Source organism: Musca domestica, unplaced genomic scaffold (assembly GCF_030504385.1).
Source record: "Musca domestica strain aabys unplaced genomic scaffold, Musca_domestica.polishedcontigs.V.1.1 46, whole genome shotgun sequence".
Classification (NCBI taxonomy): domain Eukaryota; kingdom Metazoa; phylum Arthropoda; class Insecta; order Diptera; family Muscidae; genus Musca; species Musca domestica.
The window spans coordinates 6,494,063-6,512,499 of NW_026712336.1; the positions used below are offsets into that span (position 1 = coordinate 6,494,063).

General features: G+C 33.3%; 1 protein-coding gene across 2 annotated transcripts in view; it reads left to right on the plus strand.

Annotated features, from left to right (window-relative positions):
* Positions 1-462: 462 nt before the first annotated feature.
* LOC101896425 (A disintegrin and metalloproteinase with thrombospondin motifs like) overlaps positions 463-18,437 on the plus strand; it is a 232,801-nt gene continuing 214,826 nt past the window's right edge. The window contains exon 1 of one of the 2 annotated variants that reach the window (XM_059127546.1): positions 463-706. The gene's annotated coding sequence lies outside the window, so the exon portion shown is untranslated. The remainder of the gene's footprint in view (positions 707-18,437) is intronic. The other variant, XM_059127547.1, reaches the window with a different exon arrangement.

Here is an 18,437-nt window from a genome sequence, read left to right on the forward strand (position 1 = left end):
CTGGCTGATGTTGTACTTTTTTTGTATTTGGGAATATTCGACAGCAACAACAACAATAATGTGGCAGAAAAATCATTAACAAAAAATAAAAAAAAAAATTAAAATAAAAAATATAAAGAAAGAAGAAAACAACGCAAAATAAGTGATTTTTATTTCCATTCTTCTGTAAACGCTTTTTATATAACCGCATTCTGTAAAGGGAACACGCTTAATCGCTCGAGTGTTCTTAACTTGGACTGAAGTTAATCCGCTCTGCGGTTGAAAATAAATAAATATTCGGGAAAAATAAAGAATTTTTATAAAACAATATCGGGAATAAATTTGATCGGAAAAAAATTGAAATTGAAAAAAAAAATCGGGAAAATATATTTTTTTCCAAAAAAAAAACTTTACCCCTGACTCTAAAAGGGGAAAATTCCAATAAACCCCTAAAATAAAAAAATTTAATAAAAATTATAAAAAAGTGGTGTATTTAAAACAAAAATCTAAAAAATACATAGAAAAGAAATTGGAAAAAAATGTGTTAAAAATTTCAAAACAAAAATTGGAAAGTGTCAAGTGTCTTCAAAAATTGTGAAAAAATACTCAAAACTCCATCAACATAAATTGGGAAAATTCAATTTTTCCTGTCTCCATTAAACAACCTGAACTGCCCATCATTATTTTGTGGATATTTATTTTCCAGCATTTCCTCTTCTGAAAAAAAGTAATTATTATTTTTTTAATATTATATTTTAAACAACAATTTACGTTAATTATCTTTTTTATCAACTATTGCATAATTTTGTTTTAACAGTTAAACTTTCCATTTTCATTTTAAACGTTTTACTCCAAAGAGTTGGGGGGTTTGGAGTTTCAAGTGACGAAAATCCATTTCTTTACACCTTTCTTCTTATGAACACCAGCTAACAAACCGTAACGAATTTTGTTTTTTTTGGGTTAAAAATAGCCCACCTCAAAAATTTTGAAAATTTATTTTTCAACACCTTAATTGGTTGTAGGTTTTTTGTTTTTCCCATTTCTTTTATTATGGCAATAGAGTTTTAATATTTTTGAGGGGTGGGAATTTTGATGTTCCCTCAAAAATGGAATGATATTCGAAATGTGTTTCGATAGAAGATGATAATTTAATAATTAGTTTTGTGTTAAAAATATATAAAAATAAAAAATAAATATTTTGTTCAAAAAAATTTTTAGTATCTAAAATATTTTTTTTATTTTTTAATTTTTTTTGAAAATAAACGACAATTGTGTTGAAAATTTGAGAATTTTTAATTTTGTTGACCATTGACGAAGAGAACTTTTACGGGAATTAAAAGAATTTTTTTAGTTGTCAAGAATTATACAAATACAGTGGGCATATTCATATAGATGCTAGCCCTGGCTCTCTGTGCCATAAAATATTTTAGTCGGTTCCAAAAATTAAAAATTTCAAATAAACAAATATATTTAATATTCATTCCATATTCTATAACGTCAGATACCAACATCCACATCTATATCAAATTTTAGGATTTCAGGATTTCAGCTTTATTCCTTCACCCAAAGTACTATTTAGTAATTCTAGTGCAAATATAGGGCGCATTTCCAATACTACCTCCATATCTCAGTTCCTGATAGCAACAGAGACCTCAAAATTAAATTTTAAGTATTCCAGCTCTGCTCCTTCGCCCAATATCCAATTTAGTACTGCTTAGTATTTTTCGTATTCGGCCGTAACCAGCTCTAGATTTTAATTCCAGATACCAATTGAGACTTCAATATCAAATTTTGGGATTCCAGTCCTATCACCCCACCCAATACCAAATGTTGTAGCATAGAGTACTTTTCGAACAATTATAGTACAAAATTGTCAAACCACCTCCAAATCTCAATTCCAGGTACCAACAGAGACCTTAATATCAAATTTGAGGATTCCAGCTCTATTCCTACACCTAATACCAAATTTCGTACTATTTAGTAATTCTAATACAAATATAGAGCGCATTTCCAATACTACCTCTATATCTCAATTCCTGATACCAACAGAGACTTCAAAATTAAATTTGAGGATTCCAGCTCTATTTCTTCACCCAATATCCAATTTAGTATTTCGAACAATTATTGTACACATATCCAAACCCAAACTCCAAATCTTAATTCCAACTGCAAACAGTGATATATATGCAAAATGTCATGATTTCTGTGGAAATGTGGAACGCATTTCCAATTCCAACTCCAAATCTCAAGCACAGATACCATCAATTATCTAAATATGAAATTTTGGGATTTCAGCTTTATGCTTCCATCCAATATCAAACTTAGTACCATTCGTACAATTATGATAAACACCTCTAACTATATGTCCAGGAAACACATAAACAGCAACCCTAATACCAAATTTCAGATTTCAAGCACTATCTGTTCACCCAATATCAAATTGTACCTCAGCACTTTTCGTGCATTTGTAGAACACATTTCCAAAACCACCGCATTATCACAAATCTACCACCAACAGGGACCCCAATATAAAATTTCAAAATTCCAGCGTCACCCTAAACCAAATTGCCATTGCCATACCATTTTAGAACTTTTCGTTTCCTTAAAGTTCGATTTTCAAAAACCCTTTGGTACATATACCCTGCACATCATCTGTGACCCTCTTTCCAAATTTCAGAATTCTAGTGCGTTCCGTTTGTCAAAATTTTAAACTTTAGATACATTTTAGTACTTTTCGTACCTTTTTAGTTCAATTTTCCCAAATCGCAACCTTATCTAAGACTGACCACGTTTCGTTTCAATTATTTCAATACTCTTTTATAGATTGGTGCAATTTATTTTAAATATTTGGATAATTTGTTTAAAAAAGTATTTTTATAAAATACAAAATATTTATAATTTATGCCAAGTATTTGCACACTCTATATGAATATTTGAATATCCGATTTGTGTGGACTTATCCATGTTTAGAATAATTTTACATTTTTTTTGAATGATATAAAAATTTATCAAGAACATTTGAATAATTCATTCAAAAACATTTGAAAAATATAATTCAATTACACCGTGCAACAATTTTTTTTCAAGAAACAGAATTTTTTAAAATTTTTGTGATTCTTCAATTACACTGTGCGGCAATTTTTTTTATCAAAAAATTTTGAAAGTAGACCTGAAGATAGGTGGCACATGTATCGGCGTTTTGATAAGGTTACATTGCAAATTAACTTAAAGAGAAGGAAGAATACCCCACCCCCTTTCTACATTTATTTGAAAATTTCGGTTAAAGGTTTCTTGAAATCTAGGCGATTGTAGGTAAATAGTACCTTCGCCAATTTTGAAGATAAAAATACGAAAATTATTTTGATGGGAGTTTTTAAGAATCAAGCAAGTCATCAAAGGGGTCTTTTTGGTCTTTTTTTGAAAATATGGTCAAAAACTCTTTAAACGAGGTCGTAGCAAGTCAAAATATTCAACAAAATTATTTGTTATTCTACTATAGGCCCTAGAAGATGTCAAGAGTCTAAATCTTACCCAAAGGCCAGGAAAAGAAATATATTAAAAATACATTTTAAGGGCTTAACCGTCAATACTTTGTGTGAGTTTATGCAAAATCTTCCTACAAAGCAACATTTTAGGTGGATAACGTCAAAGACAAGAATATTTTTAATAAAATTTCATTATAAGTCGCCATAGAAAATAAATCTCTATTTTCATTATATATCAAGAAAATATTCGCATCAATGTTGCCCTCCACCACACATCATCAGCGTAAAATTCTAAGACGATTTAGCCCTGTCCGTCCGTCCGTCTGTTGTAATCACGCTAGAGTCAAAACAAATAAAGATAGGAAGCTAAAATGTTGCACTGATCTGCCTTTAGTCTGTAGGTAGGTCAAGTTCGAAGATGGGCTATATGGTCCACGATATCGTTTAGCCCCCATATAACGGTATCCCTGATATTCAGTATTTTGATGATTTTAGCAACATTTTTATCGAATTTTATGTCTATGCAGGTCTACGTCTTTGTATAGCTCCCATATAACGGTGCTTCCCTTTATCCGGTATTTTGATGATATTAGCGACATTATTCATCGGAATTGTCTAAAATTTCGTATTTGAAGTTCGGAATCGTTAATGCAGCTCATGACAAAAAATTACGTCTTCTGATAGCCCCCATATAATGGTTTTCCTTTGAGCGGTATTTTTCGACGATTTTTTTTTTTTTAATTTTTCAAGTTCCTTCCGAATTGTGGAGGGTATAAAAAGTTTCGCTTGGCCGAACTTAGCTGCTATTTCACTTGTTTTTTTTATCAATTTTTCCGAGGACATGTGAAAGAGGTGTAAACTATTTTTTTTTTGGTTTTTTTCGTTTGATTTGATTTTTTTCAGATTTGAAGTTCAGTTCTGTATTTTTTTTCTACTAAAATTCATCTTTAATTGCCATTATTTAAATTTTCTTATAGGCGTTTTTATAACCATCGAAAAAGTATTATTTAATTTCCAAAATTTCTGTTTTTTGCATTATATTCTTCATTGCACTAATACCCCATTCAATGTTGTCTCCTCCGTTTCTTGCATTTTCCAACTTGTTTTTACTTCAAACACTTTCCTCACCCAAAACAAATTTTCGGGTTTTACGTTTAGCCTCAATGAATGTGAAGTCACTACAAGTTACCAAAAAAATAGGGAAAATTATTTTCGCCAAAAAGAGTTGTCGTTGTTATTGTTTTCAATGTGGTGTTGTTTCGGGGTTTCATTCAATCATTTACTTATTTTATTTATCTTTATTTTTTGCAACCATGTTTTGTTTGGTATTGGTATTTCAACTAAGCAACTGTCTACCCAGGCCTACAACTTCTCTCAGTTGTTGTTGTTGTTTCTTCCACGATATTTCATGCACTCCATTGGTGTGTGTGTGAGTCTATGAGGATTTTGTAATATCTTACATCTTGTTGGTGTTTTTGGTTTTGTTGTTGTTATATTTCATGATTATCAGCGATTTTGTTTCTATTTTACTCTCCTTTGTGTGGTTTCTTGATATCAAAAAAACCAAGAGCTTTACACATTACACACAGCCTGTTGGGTTGTCTGTCTGCCTATCCAGTATTTTTGTTGTAACACCAAAGCAACACCATTAATTCACAACAACAACAATACAATGTGATTTCCAACTGAGCTTTTATTGAGTTTTGATATCCATTTTTCCATTCCATTTGTTTACAAAATCACTGTTAAAAAGTGGGAGAAAAGAATGTAGGTGTTGTAAAAGAAAAATGAAGGGAGGAAGAGAAAAAGAGGGGAAATGACAAATAAAAAGTCAAATATGTAATAGAAGAAGTGTGGAAACAATATCATTTATTTGGTAGTAATGTTCTCAGAAGAGTTTTCTTTGTAAAACAAAAGACTTAAGCAACAAACCCAAATATTTGAAAATGCATTTGTGTTGGTGTATATATTTATAAATGGAGTAAAATTCCATACCGATTTATGCATGGCCGTCTGTGTGTCTGTACGTCTATTCCAATGTCTGAGATAGAGCTATGGAACGTCGTGTTGATATTGATATTATTTTGGGGATGATTTGTAATGAAAATATGCCAGCCCACGTTTAGACAAATCCTCCACTCCCAATATCCAGTACTATGAAGATTTAGCTACAATTTTTAAAAAAAGTGAGCTGTAATTTTTTTATTAGGAAGTGCTGCAAAAACACATTATGGGTCTACATTTTTGTATAGAGCCTATATAAAATTACTTCCCCATTTAAGATATTGCAGGGTGAGATGAAAAAGTTAAAAAAACTGCAACAAAGTCAAACGCCATAATTTTTACATTTTTTTTAATTTTATTGAGTGAAAGCAAAAAAATGTCGGAAATAGCATCAAATTTCAGAATAAGTCTAGATTTGTACGAATTGGTCACCTTTGGCACGAATTATGGCCTTCAAACGGCCAAAGAAACCTTCACACGCTGCCCGAATGTTGCTCTGCGGTATTTTGCCCATTCCCGGAGAAGCGCTGGCTTGAGGTGATCGACACTTTGTGTTTTTTTAATTCCAAACTCGATTTCCAAAATACTCCATACACAATAGTCCAACGGATTGGTATCTGGAGATTTTGGTGGCCATTGTGCGCTGGAAATGAAGAGAGGAACCTCATTTTGTTATCATTCTTGGGTGGCGCCTGCTGAGCCCTGTTGGAATGTCCAAGATCTGCGACCAAAATGTTCGTGTGCCCAAGGCTTTAATACACCCTCCAGAATATTTTCGCAACAATATTCGGCATTTATTCTGATGCCACAGTCGATTAATACGAGCTGAGAGCGATCATCGGCTGTTATCGCGGCCCACACCATCACCATGGCCGGCGCTTGAGTTCTGGTGCCCAACCGAAGGTGCACATTTTCAGCTGACATTTTTGGCAAGTAAATACGATATTTTTATTTGTTTACAAACTACCGGACAACGAATGTTTTTTTCATCGGAGAAAACCAAAATCGGCAGTTCACCACTTTCGTCCAAGCGAAGCAACTCTTTAGCTCTTTTGAGGCTATTTTCTTTCTGTGGCGGTGTAAGTTCTTGCACTTATTGGAATTTCAATGGCTTTACCCCGAGCTTATTTTTCAATATTTGCCGAATAGAATATTGCGATATGTTCAGCTCACGAGCCATTTTTCGTCCACTGCAACGCGGGTTTCGATCAAGTCGCTTCTTTACTTTTCGAACCATTTCTGCTGATGTGGCTGTTTTCTTCCGTCCACTTCCTTGACGTCGGAGGGCTACGCTATCAGTAACACGGTAACGAGCGATGGTACGAGACACAAAAGATTTATTCACATTTAAAGGCTGGAGTGCTCTAACGATAGCCACTTGTGGTTTTCCAGCCAAATATAAAGAAATCACACTTTTATGCTTAAATCCCATAACGATTAACTTTTTTCTGGAAAATTCTCACAAAAATGCTTCTATACGCTTCTAAACAATATAATGAGCTGTCACTGGACTAATTTTAACAGCTGTCGGACGAGTGGCTTAGAATTGACACCAGTCTGAAATTGGTTACAGTCTTTTCATCTTACCCTGCTTTAGCGGTTATAGTTGGTATGATGTGATTCTCATAATATCCCACAAAAAAAAAAAGCTTGAACATAATTTCCGTTCCGAACTAGTTGCACCATCTTTTGGCCATTTCCAGCTTTAACTTGACTCATTCTCGAGGAGATATTTAATCTCCCACTACAAATCATCTCCTCGATAGCCTCCTCTACTTAAATATAAGCTACTCCTTCATCTGATACACTTTCCTTTATAAAATTTTGAAAATTAAAAATTAAGATTTTCTTATAACGATGCCATTTCTATGCTTTAGCAAAGTGGCGCCCAACGTTATCACCTTTGTGGAGAAAAGACAATATATATAGATTTTTGTTGCATATTATGCAAGACCAGTCCCAAAGACTTCGAGTATCAGTTCCGACCCGAACTTTTAGATCACAGCAGCTTTAATTTTACACATTCCCCAGGGGGTATAGAACCTTCCACAACTCGCCATCTTCCGGAGAGCCTTTTTTCTGTCTGCAAAGGCAAATTTGTAAAAATCATCTCCTCGAAAGCCTCCTCTACTTAAATATAAGCTACTCCTTCATCTGATATACTTTCCTCTGTAAAATTTTGAAAATTAAAAATTAAGATTTTCTTATAACGATGCAATTTTCATGCTTTAGCAAAGTGGCGCCCAACGTTATCATCATTGTGGAGAAAAGAAAATATATAGGTTTTTGTGACATATTAAGCAAGACGAGTCCCAAAGACTTCGAGCATCAGTTCCGACCCGAACTTTTAGATTACAGCGGATTTAATTTTACACATTCCCCAGGGGGTATAGAATCTTCCCCTACTCGCCATCTTCCGCAGAGCCTCGTTGTCTGTCTGCAAAGACAAATTTGTAATTATTGATTCTGAGTTATTGGAAATATGATAATGGATTCCAGAATCCACAGCACTCGGGTTGCAATATATTTTTCTCTTTTTTTTTGATATTTTCCATCAATGTGGATTTTTTTAATATTTTTTAAAATAAAGTGATTTTTGGCCATGAAAACTTCACAATATTTTATAAGAGTCTAGTCAATGAAGTTCCCTTAATCTTTTACTGTCTATCCTTTTTATACCCTCCACCATACTATGGAGGGTATATTAACTTTGTCATTCCGTTTGTAACTCCTCGAAATACTCATATCAGACCCAACAAAGTATATATATTCTTGATCAGCGTAAAATTCTAAGTCGATTTAGCGATGTCCGTCTGTCTGTCTGTCTGTCCGTCTGTCTGTCTGTCTGTCTGTATGTCTGTCCGTCTGTCTGTCCGTCTGTCTGTCTGTTGTAATCACGCTATCTTTCGAATGAATTGAGATAGGTGGCTAAAATTTTGCACACATGTTTATTTTTCCAGTAGGCAGGTTAAGTTCGTAAATGGGCCATGAAGGTCCACGTTTTCATATAGCCCCCATATAACGGTACCTCCCTATATTCGGTATTTTGATGATTTTAACGACATTATTCACGGGAATTGTTTCAAATTTGGTATTTGAAGTTCAAAATGGATACTACACCCTAAGACGGAAAATTATCCGTGCAGGTCCACGTCTTGGTATAGCCCCCATATAACGGTACCTCCCGATATTCGGTATTTTGATGATTTTAGCGACATTATTCACCGGAATTGTTTTGAAATTGGTATTTGAAGTTCGTTATGGGAACTACAGTCTGTGGCAGAAAATTGTCTGTGCGGGTCCAGGTTTTCGTATAGCCCCCATACAACGGTACGTCCCTATATTCGGCATTTTGATGATTTTAGCTACATTATTCACAGTTTATTTCAAGTTTCGAATTTGAATATGGTAGTGGCTTATGACAAACAATGCCTATGTATGTCCACGTCGTATAGACCCCAAAATAACGGCTATATTCGGTATTTTTAAAATTTTAACAGAATTTTTTAAGGATTTTATTTTTTGAAAATTTCCAAATTCGTTGCAAATGGTGGAGGGTATTAAAAGTTCGGCCCGGCCGAACTTACTGCTTTTTAACTTGTTTATAATAAAACGATATATAAAAATCAGGATTAATCATCCAGTGGATCGAAATCTTAAGGTTCGTTACCTCTCTTTTGTTTATAAACATTACTTCTTTTAAATATCTCCAAAACAATTTTTTCTTTGAAATAAAGCAATAATCATCTAAAAAAAATTCCATCTAAATTAGCACCTCCCCCTCTCCTCCCGGCCAAACAAAGAACTGTCAACAAATTTCATAATAAATTTAGATATGATTAATTTCACACTTCCAGCTGTGCATGACGGCCAAGCAAAACACATATGAAACTTAAATTTCCGTCATGAAAACCAGCAACAATTTGTTGTTTTAGTTTTTCGATTTTTTTCTTGAGCTACGCGGAAAAACAAATTACCAAAAAATCCTTGAAAAACAAATTTGTTCGTTAGTTTCCACTTATTTTTTTTTTTCTCCTATTAATTTAATAAATATTTCAGAAACGTTTTCCTCAAGAAATAAAACTGCCAAACTCGAAACTGGCAAACGTCAAAATCTGTAACACAACCTACAAAACCGAAACGCATTAATGGCCAAAAAGCTCGGACAGACAGACAGAGAGATATACGTTTGGATGGGCAGACAGCAGACTAGGCACAAAATAAAAAAACAGATTTGGAGTCTGCAATAGACTTGAGAGTCTGCAACAAGTTTTTCATTTCCAGCCAGCCAGCCAGCGAAGCCACTGCTGCTGTTGTTGGGGCTTGGAAAAAAAGACATCATAAAAACTCACATTACGTAAGGCTCTTTTGCATTTTCGTAGAGATTTAGATGTGTTTGTGTGTGTGTATTTTTTCGACTGTTTGGTGTTGATGTTGTCTACGCTGAGTGTGACTTTTGTGTGGTGGCATAACTTGAAGTTAACCAACCAGCCAACCCGCCAGCCAGCCAACGAACCAAAAACAAAATCCCAAATCTGCCAACAACTTCTGTCAGCCAAGAGAAATAGTCAAAAAAATGTCTATGGCTTGACTTCCAACACCGGCAAAGATTTTATGTCTTTTTTGTATTGTCATGAACCCTATAATACGACAAAACCCCCGTCAATACCCTTATGGTAACGATGATGATGATGATGACGAAAACCAACAACAATCCAAAAATTTCAGTTTTTCTCCAGCATCGCCATGTACCTGCTGCTGCGAAAATCCATTGGATGTTAAAGTGCAAAGTTTTTCCTATTATTTAACATACAATTGTTGCTGACGCTGGCAGTGGCTGTGTCTGTGTGTTTGAGTTTTTTCAGATTTCCCTTTTGGCAGATTTTCGAAGGGCTTGTTGGAACTTGTACCTTGAATTGTTATCGCCCGCCATACATTGCTGTTATTATCTATTGTTGTTTCCATTGTGGAATTTTGAAATATTGCATTCAAAGGGAATTCAATTGTTTATAAAAAGGGTGTGGCCTCAAAAGTGTCGGTTTTGAAATTGTAAGGTGGTCGTGATGGCACATGTGCTAGGAAACATATATACTGGAAATAGAACTGCGACTGAAAAATAGAACTGAAACAGTTATTGGTTGCTGGTGTTTTAAAAATGTTGCCACGTTTTTTAAATTGTCTCCATTTTGGCGATAATTGTTTTTTTTGAAAGGTCATAGTCACCTTTTCAATAACAATTTACAATTATGGGTTCGGATATATTTGGGTTCAGTATTTTCGAAAGCTTTATACCCGAAATTTTAGTGTCTTAGTGCGGACAAAATATGTGGTTATAATTTGAGTTTATTCTGTGGCATAGGATGACTTCAGGGAAGATCTTTTAATCTAAGTACAGTGGCGCCCAACGTTATCAACTACATAGTGGAAGAATAACTGTACTTTTTCTCTTAAAAATTTTCAATGTAGATCCATTTTTTTTATTTTAATAGCCTCTATATGACGCTGGCTCACCAATTCTTCGTGCTTCAGAATAGTGGCGCCCAACGTTTATAACTATGCGTAGAAGGAATAACGTATGTTTTGATTTCATATTTAACCAAACATGGCTGTAATTAGGGGTTCTTCATAGGAGTCTTCTATTTGACACAAGCCCTATAGAAACACCTTCCGATTTTAATGCTTTTTCTCCCAAAAATGTTCAATGTAGGTCCAGTTTTTTGGAATAGTATTCATATGACACCACTTTCAAGTAATTGTGACTTTATAGATTTTAGCTACCTTTTAAACTACATTTTAACAATTTTTTTCAAAAATATTCAGATTTTTTGAAAGCTTTAAATCCAAAGTATTGACCTCTGGGAGTAACTTTTAATTTAAGCTATGGTACTTGAATATTAACTACCCATAGATCTGATATACTTTCTTCTATAAAATTTTGAAAATTACTTCTTCCAAAAGAGTGGAGGTATAGAACCTCCCACCACAGCCACTTTCATGAAAGCCCCTCTGCTTAAATATAAACTACACCTTGATCTGAAATGATTTCTTTCATAAAAGTTTGGAAATTAACATTCTAATAAAATATTCTAGTAACAACATAATTCCTTTGCTTCAGCAACGTGGCGCCCAACGTGAACAACTTTGTGAAAAAAGGATAACTTAGGTTTCTGTTACATATTAAGTAAGACGATTCCAAAGTTTTCGAGCAGAAGCTCCGTCTAGAATTTATTGTTCCGTAATTAGATGTTTAGAAGCTTCAACTTGATTTATTCATATATTTAACCTCCCAGCACTAACCATCTCCCTGAGAACCTCCTCGACCTAAATATAAGCTACACGTTGAGTGATATACATTCTTCTACAAAAATATGAAAATTAACATTCCTATAAAATATTCTATTAATGATTCCCTAGCTTCAGCGCAGTGACGCCCAACGTTAACAACTTTGTACTGAAAGGATATTATAAGTTTTTGTGGCATATTAATTTTGTGGCAAAATATTCAGATTTTTTGAAAGCTTTGGTCTATAGGTTTTGTTGTAATTTAAAGATTATTCTATGGTGAAGAAAGTATTGACCAAGATGACCTCAAGGAGTAACTTTTAATTTAAGCTATGGTACTTGAATATTAACTACCCATAGATCTGATATACTTTCTTCTATAAAATTTTAAAAATTACTTGCTTTAGAAGAGTGGAGGTATAGAACCTCCCTCCCCACCCCTCTGCTTAAATATAAGCTACACCTTGGTCTGAAATGATTTCTTTCATAACATTTAGAAAAATTAACATTCTCATGAAATATTCTAGTAACGACGTAATTCCTTTGCTTCAGCAACGTGGCGCCCAACGTGAAGAACTTTGTGGAGAAAGGATAACTTGGGTTTCTGTTACATATTAAGTAAGACGATCTCCAAAGTTTTCCAGCAGAAGCTCCGGCTGGAATCTTCAACTAGATTTATTAATATATTTGACCTCCCAGCACTAACCATCTCCCTGAGAACCTCCTCGACCTAAATATAAGCTACACCTTAATCAGATATACTTTCTTCTATAAAAATATATTCTTCTATATAAAATTAACATTCTTATAAAATATTCTATTAATGATTCCCCAGCTCCAGCGCAGTGGCGCCCAACGTTAACAACTTTGTACTGAAAGGATATTATAAGTTTTTGTGGCATATTAAGCAACATGGAATTGGAACTTGTTGCACCATTCTATGACTTTTTTCCACACAAGGTTTAACTTGACTCATTCCAATGTAGATGTTTAACCTTTCACTACTATATATTTTCTTGGGAGCCTCCTCTACTTGAATATAACCTAAGCCTTGAAATTCTTGTAAAATATTCAAATAACGATGCAATTCCATTGTTTCAAAAGAGTGGACCCAACGTTAACAAATTTGTGGAGAAGAGACAACATAAGATTTTGTTAAATATTAAGCAAGACGAGTCCCAAAGACATTCAGCATGAGTTCCATCCAGAACTTGTTGCGCCACTATTAGATGATTTTCCACATCAGCTTTAGGTTGACACATTCTCAAGGAGGTATGGAACTTCCTCCCACTACTAGATATTAATGATTGAGACTTCTTGGAAATACGATGGTCGCTCTATTCCTGAATCCCCAGCAAACTTGTTTCCCCTTTGTACAGTCGAGGAAATTAAAGGCGAATCATCAAGCTTTGCAGAGAATTCTACGAAAAAAATACATCTGTTTCATGCTCGAACTTACTTTGTCACTCTCTGGTAAAGGATTGTCGGACAACTCACTATTTCCCTCTTGACTAAGTACTCATAGGTCTTTTGATAGTCCTTATTTTTTTGCCGGTTACTATATAGCCGACTTTAACCCTGTAGCGGAGTTCGTCTTTGGCATAAGATGACGTCTCCTTTCCAGCCAACGCTCTTTAAAATCTGGAATTTTTAGGCATTGCAGAAAATCCAACTCAGTAGCCCACATTTTTCATGGATGAATTTACTTTTTCGTCCTCTACCAGAGGTTGTTTTTTTCCTTTGGAGGATCTGTATTGTTCTGCTTAGCAGAAGGTCTGATTTGCACTGCTTCTTCCAAAGAAGGCGTGATGTGGTTTAGAGATACTTCATGAATCGCCAGCTTTCGGTTTCACTTTTCAATTTTCACCCGGTAGGAGTCTGTCCTTCCCTCGGTCTTTCCTACAGAATTTTTAATAATTTCCCATAAAATTCTCATTTTTATTTAAATGCTATCCATTGCATATTAAATTAAATTAAAACGAAAAAACCACATCCTTTTACAAATATTACATTCGACCATGCCATGGTGTGCTAAATTATTAACCTGTTATCAATTTCAAATAGTCCATTTCCGTTTATCAATTACGCCAAGCGAAAACCATATTTTCAGACATAATAAAATTGAAAAATCGCTGAGGAAAAAAATATATTTATTACACATTTTAATGTTAGATGTAATTTTTGCCAGTTATGACTGGTATTATGGCGTTTTGTTGTAAAGAAAATTTTGCACAAATCGTAACAACAACAAAAATGAAAAATTGTGAAAATGGAAATATTTTGCACGTTTTTTTTTTCATTCGTAGCAAGTAGCAGCAAGAGATTTAACAATAAACATACAGTTGATGGTGTTATCTGCTACTCTCCACAGAGGCTCCATGAATATGAGTATTCATGTGATTTTGAGTTGAATATCGTTTTAGTATTTGTTTTAGCGGCTTCTCCTTTGGAGACTTTGTGAGAGGAAATATATGCTGTTTTTTTCTTTTTGCATAATATTTTTTGCGAGCATCTTTTCTTGGCTTTGCTAATTTTTATCTCTTTTTTGTCTTACCTGTTTGCTTTATGCCTAAATGAAAACGAAAGTGAAAATTTTCTTCAACAACTGCAAAGCAAACAAACAAGTGTTGATCGTACGAAACAAAAAAAAAAAATAAATAAATAAATAAAAAAGAGGAAGAAGTTGTTTGCCGTCCGACAACATCCAACATACAAATATAGTCGAGATGTTGGCGTGGTAGGTAAATCCGTGTTGGCATGGATCGTTTTTCATATGGAAGCTGTTGCTGCAAAATATTTCTTTGAATATTTTGCAACATTTTCCTACACACTTGTGTAAAATGTATGTGGGATTTTATTTTAATTTTTTTCTTATGGTTGCGATATGTCAATGAAAATATTGAGTTTGGTAAGTTTAATTTATGATTTAATAATGTTGCTGTATAAGGATGCTAATGCTGACAATTATCACACATAATTTTGAGTTACGGATATTACGACGATGGGAATTATGAATATTTATGCAGCCTTGCAACACGCAGAGGAAAATTTGTAGAGGTTATTGAAATTCACTATTACAGAAAAAATTGCGATATAAGTTGTAGTTCTTTATAGTCTTCCCTATAAAGGCCCGATATTGCGAACAGAATCTGGATGTTACGCCATCTATACTTTAATTTAAACCATTATCCTGTATTCACCGGTCAATATTGTCTTAAAGTATTTTAAAGTGACCATAACTTTTAAACCGTCGGCTATTAATTCTTGTAAATCAAAATCACTGTTAGCTTCAAACGAATTTAATTTCTCAAAATGTTTTGAGCCAGTAGGGCGCCTAGTTTAGGACCCTGAAGAAATTTCATGTTGAAATGTTTATTTGCTGAAAGCTCATCGCATCCCTTTCGAACTGTGCGCCACTCAATCATTTCCAACCATTTATATTAGATCCATTGTTCTATGGGTTCCGACTTTATATTTTCTGAAAGATCTACTTAAGAGCGTGAACATTTGAACTATTTAAAGAAGATAAACTGAAAATCCTAAATTACACCCACATTCCGCCATCTATATTTCAACTTAAACATTATCATTAATAAAAAAAAAAATCAAAAAGAACGACATCTATAATTCAAATAAAAAACATTTCTTTTTTTTTTTTTCATATATCTATATTGAAGCTTAAGAGATCCATCTATACAATACAATCAAGGAACGCCATCTATAATTCAAATAAAAATTTGTCCTTTATGCCGAAGCTGAGATATTTACTCTTTTGTATTTTTGGCATAATTTTTGCGCTAATAGGATATTGAAGATGAGATATACTCCCTGTTTTCGTTTCATCAGGTCCAAAATTTACAATATGAAATATCTTATATTGATAGTATTGAGGGATTGATACAGCTCGATTTCGATGTTCAAATTCGAAGGGTTGTGGAAATACTACACTTAAATTTCTGCAGAAAAGCTCCAAGCAAATGAGTTAATAATTGTCTACCATTGAAGTGTAGGTGGCGCTAAGAACACCTCCTTTTTGTAGAAATATATGACTCCGAAATTAATCATACCTCTTCTGCATTTTCCTATATTTAAGGAGTTATAAATGAGGATATAAATACATAAATTATTAAAAGATGGCGTTAAGAACGTCTCACTTTTTCAGAAAGTTGCTTGTCATTAGCAAATTCTAGAATTAGGTGAATAAGTGAATTATGTTCAGTGTCTACACATTGCAAAATCTCCCATATTATTGCCCCAAACTCAGATTTAACAATTTCGTACCATTGAAGTGTAGGTGGCACTAAAAGCATCTTCAATCTTAAGATTTTTTTTTTTGAAATTCGGCTGCACAATAATAATATTGGGCGCATTTCTCCTTAGTATTTCCCTCCTTTGAGGTGCAACCTACAATCAAATAAAAGGAATAATAATGGTCTTATAGAACTGATAAAATATAAAAATAAACATCTAAAAGATGGCGCTGATAACATCTTAATCTTTTAAAACTAGATAGCCCTGAGGTTTACTAAATAAAATAAAAATATTACTACAATTATCTTTTCCATCAAGGACTTCGTAGAAGCAAATAAAGTGAAATCGATTACGAGTTTGCGGTTTGCCGTAAAATTATTTTTTAAGAGAGTTAAAAAATATTGTACCATTGACGTGTAAATGGCGCTAGGAATGCAGCAAATATTCAGAAATAGATAGCTGAATTTTTTCTGCCCAATATCTATTCGATATTACCCTCTTTTGAAATATATCCTAAATCGAAAAATACGATTTGGAAATAAATAAAACAATAAATAAATGTGTGGCTAAAAGATGGCGCTTAGAAAATCCCAATTATATTGTCCAAGAAATTATCTCTTCCTTATTTGTCTTAAGCACATCCTACAATGAAATAAAGTGAAATCGGTTCACAGTTTGCAAATTGCCATAAAATTATTTTTTAAAAAGCACTCAATATAGCAATATTGTACTACTGACGTGTGGCGTTAAGAACATATTCAATTTTTAGAAAGTTAGCATCACAATGGCTAGCTCTAAAATGTAGCTGGGCAATGAAATTGAAGGTATATTTCTTCCAAATTTCCCCCTCATTTAAGGTGAAAGAAATAAACAAAATAATAAATAACTAAAAGATGGCGCTAAGAACATCCCATTTTTTAGAAAATAGATAGCTTTGAATTATCGTAGTCCTAGAAATCATTTCTTCAAAATTTCCCTCAATCAAATCCTAGATTCGAATAAAGTAAAACAGGTTTAGAGTTTGTACATTGATAGCAATATCGTACCACTGATGTATAGATGGTGCTAATAACATATCCAATTTTTCTTAGAATACATTTCATGAGAAATAGATTGCAAAGAAGTTGTAAACCTATCTCTTCAATACCTCCTCTTTATAGATATATCCTAGAATGCAATAAAGGTGCAGAGTTTGCGAATTACAAAATACACCAAAATATTGCATTTACCAATATTGCACAAGTGAAGTGAAGGTGGCTCTAGCAATATCCCGAATTGTAGGAAAAAAGTGGCTCTGAAATTTGCCTGTATAAGGTATATCTCCTCCAAACTTTCCACTCATTTAAGGTACATCGATTGAAGAGAATTAGAAAAAAATAAAACAATAAATAAACAACTAGAATGTTGTAGAAGTAGATATTTCTGCAATATTGGTGCCTAAGATAATATATCTTTCAAATTTCCCACTGTAGAGGTAAATCATAGAATCTAATAAATTTAAATTCGGTTCAGAGTCCGCACATTGCAAAATACAAAAAAATATTACCTTGAGGGCAAACGAGTTACCAATATTGTATCATTGAAGTGTAGATGGCGGTAGCAATATCCCACATTTTGGAAGTCGGTGGCTCTACAATTAAACAATGGACTTGAAGGTATACACCTTCTAAATTTCCCTCATTTCCAAAATTTTCTCGATCCTAAAATCGAAATAAGAGAGTTAGGAATTAATAAAATAATAATTAAACGAATAAAAAATGGCGCTTTGAACATTACAATTTAGTAGAAAGATATTATCTCTTCCAAATGTTTTACCTTAAAAGGAAATCATAGAATCGAATAAATTTTATTAGGTTCAGAGTTTTCAAGATATAAAATTAAAAAAAAAAATAAAGTGTAGATGGCGCTTGCAATATCCTAAATGTTGGGAAATTAATGGTTTCCCTTGAATATAGGTGCTCAATAAAATTAAGGGCGCTTCTTTTCCAAATTTCCCTATTTTATGTTTATCCTAATCTAGATGAAAGGAAATTAGAAATAAGTAAGATAATAATTAAACGACTAAAAGATGGCGCTTAGAACGTTCCAATTTAGTAGAAAAATATTATCTCTTCAAATTTTTTATCTTAAAATCATAGAATCGGATAAATTTAGTTCGGTTAAGAGTCTAAACATTGTAAAATAAAAAAATATTGCCTTAAGGGCACACGAGTTACCAATATTGCATAATTGCTGTGTAGATGGCGCTGGTAATATTTCAAATTTTAGGAAATTGTTGGTGGTTCGGAAATGTAGTTGCACACTAAAATTAAGCACACTTCTCTTGCAAATGTCCCTCTTTTATGGTTTATCCTAAAATCTAATACAAAGAATTAGAAACAAATAAAATAATAAATAAACGACTAAAAGATGGCGCTTAGAACATTCAAATTTAGT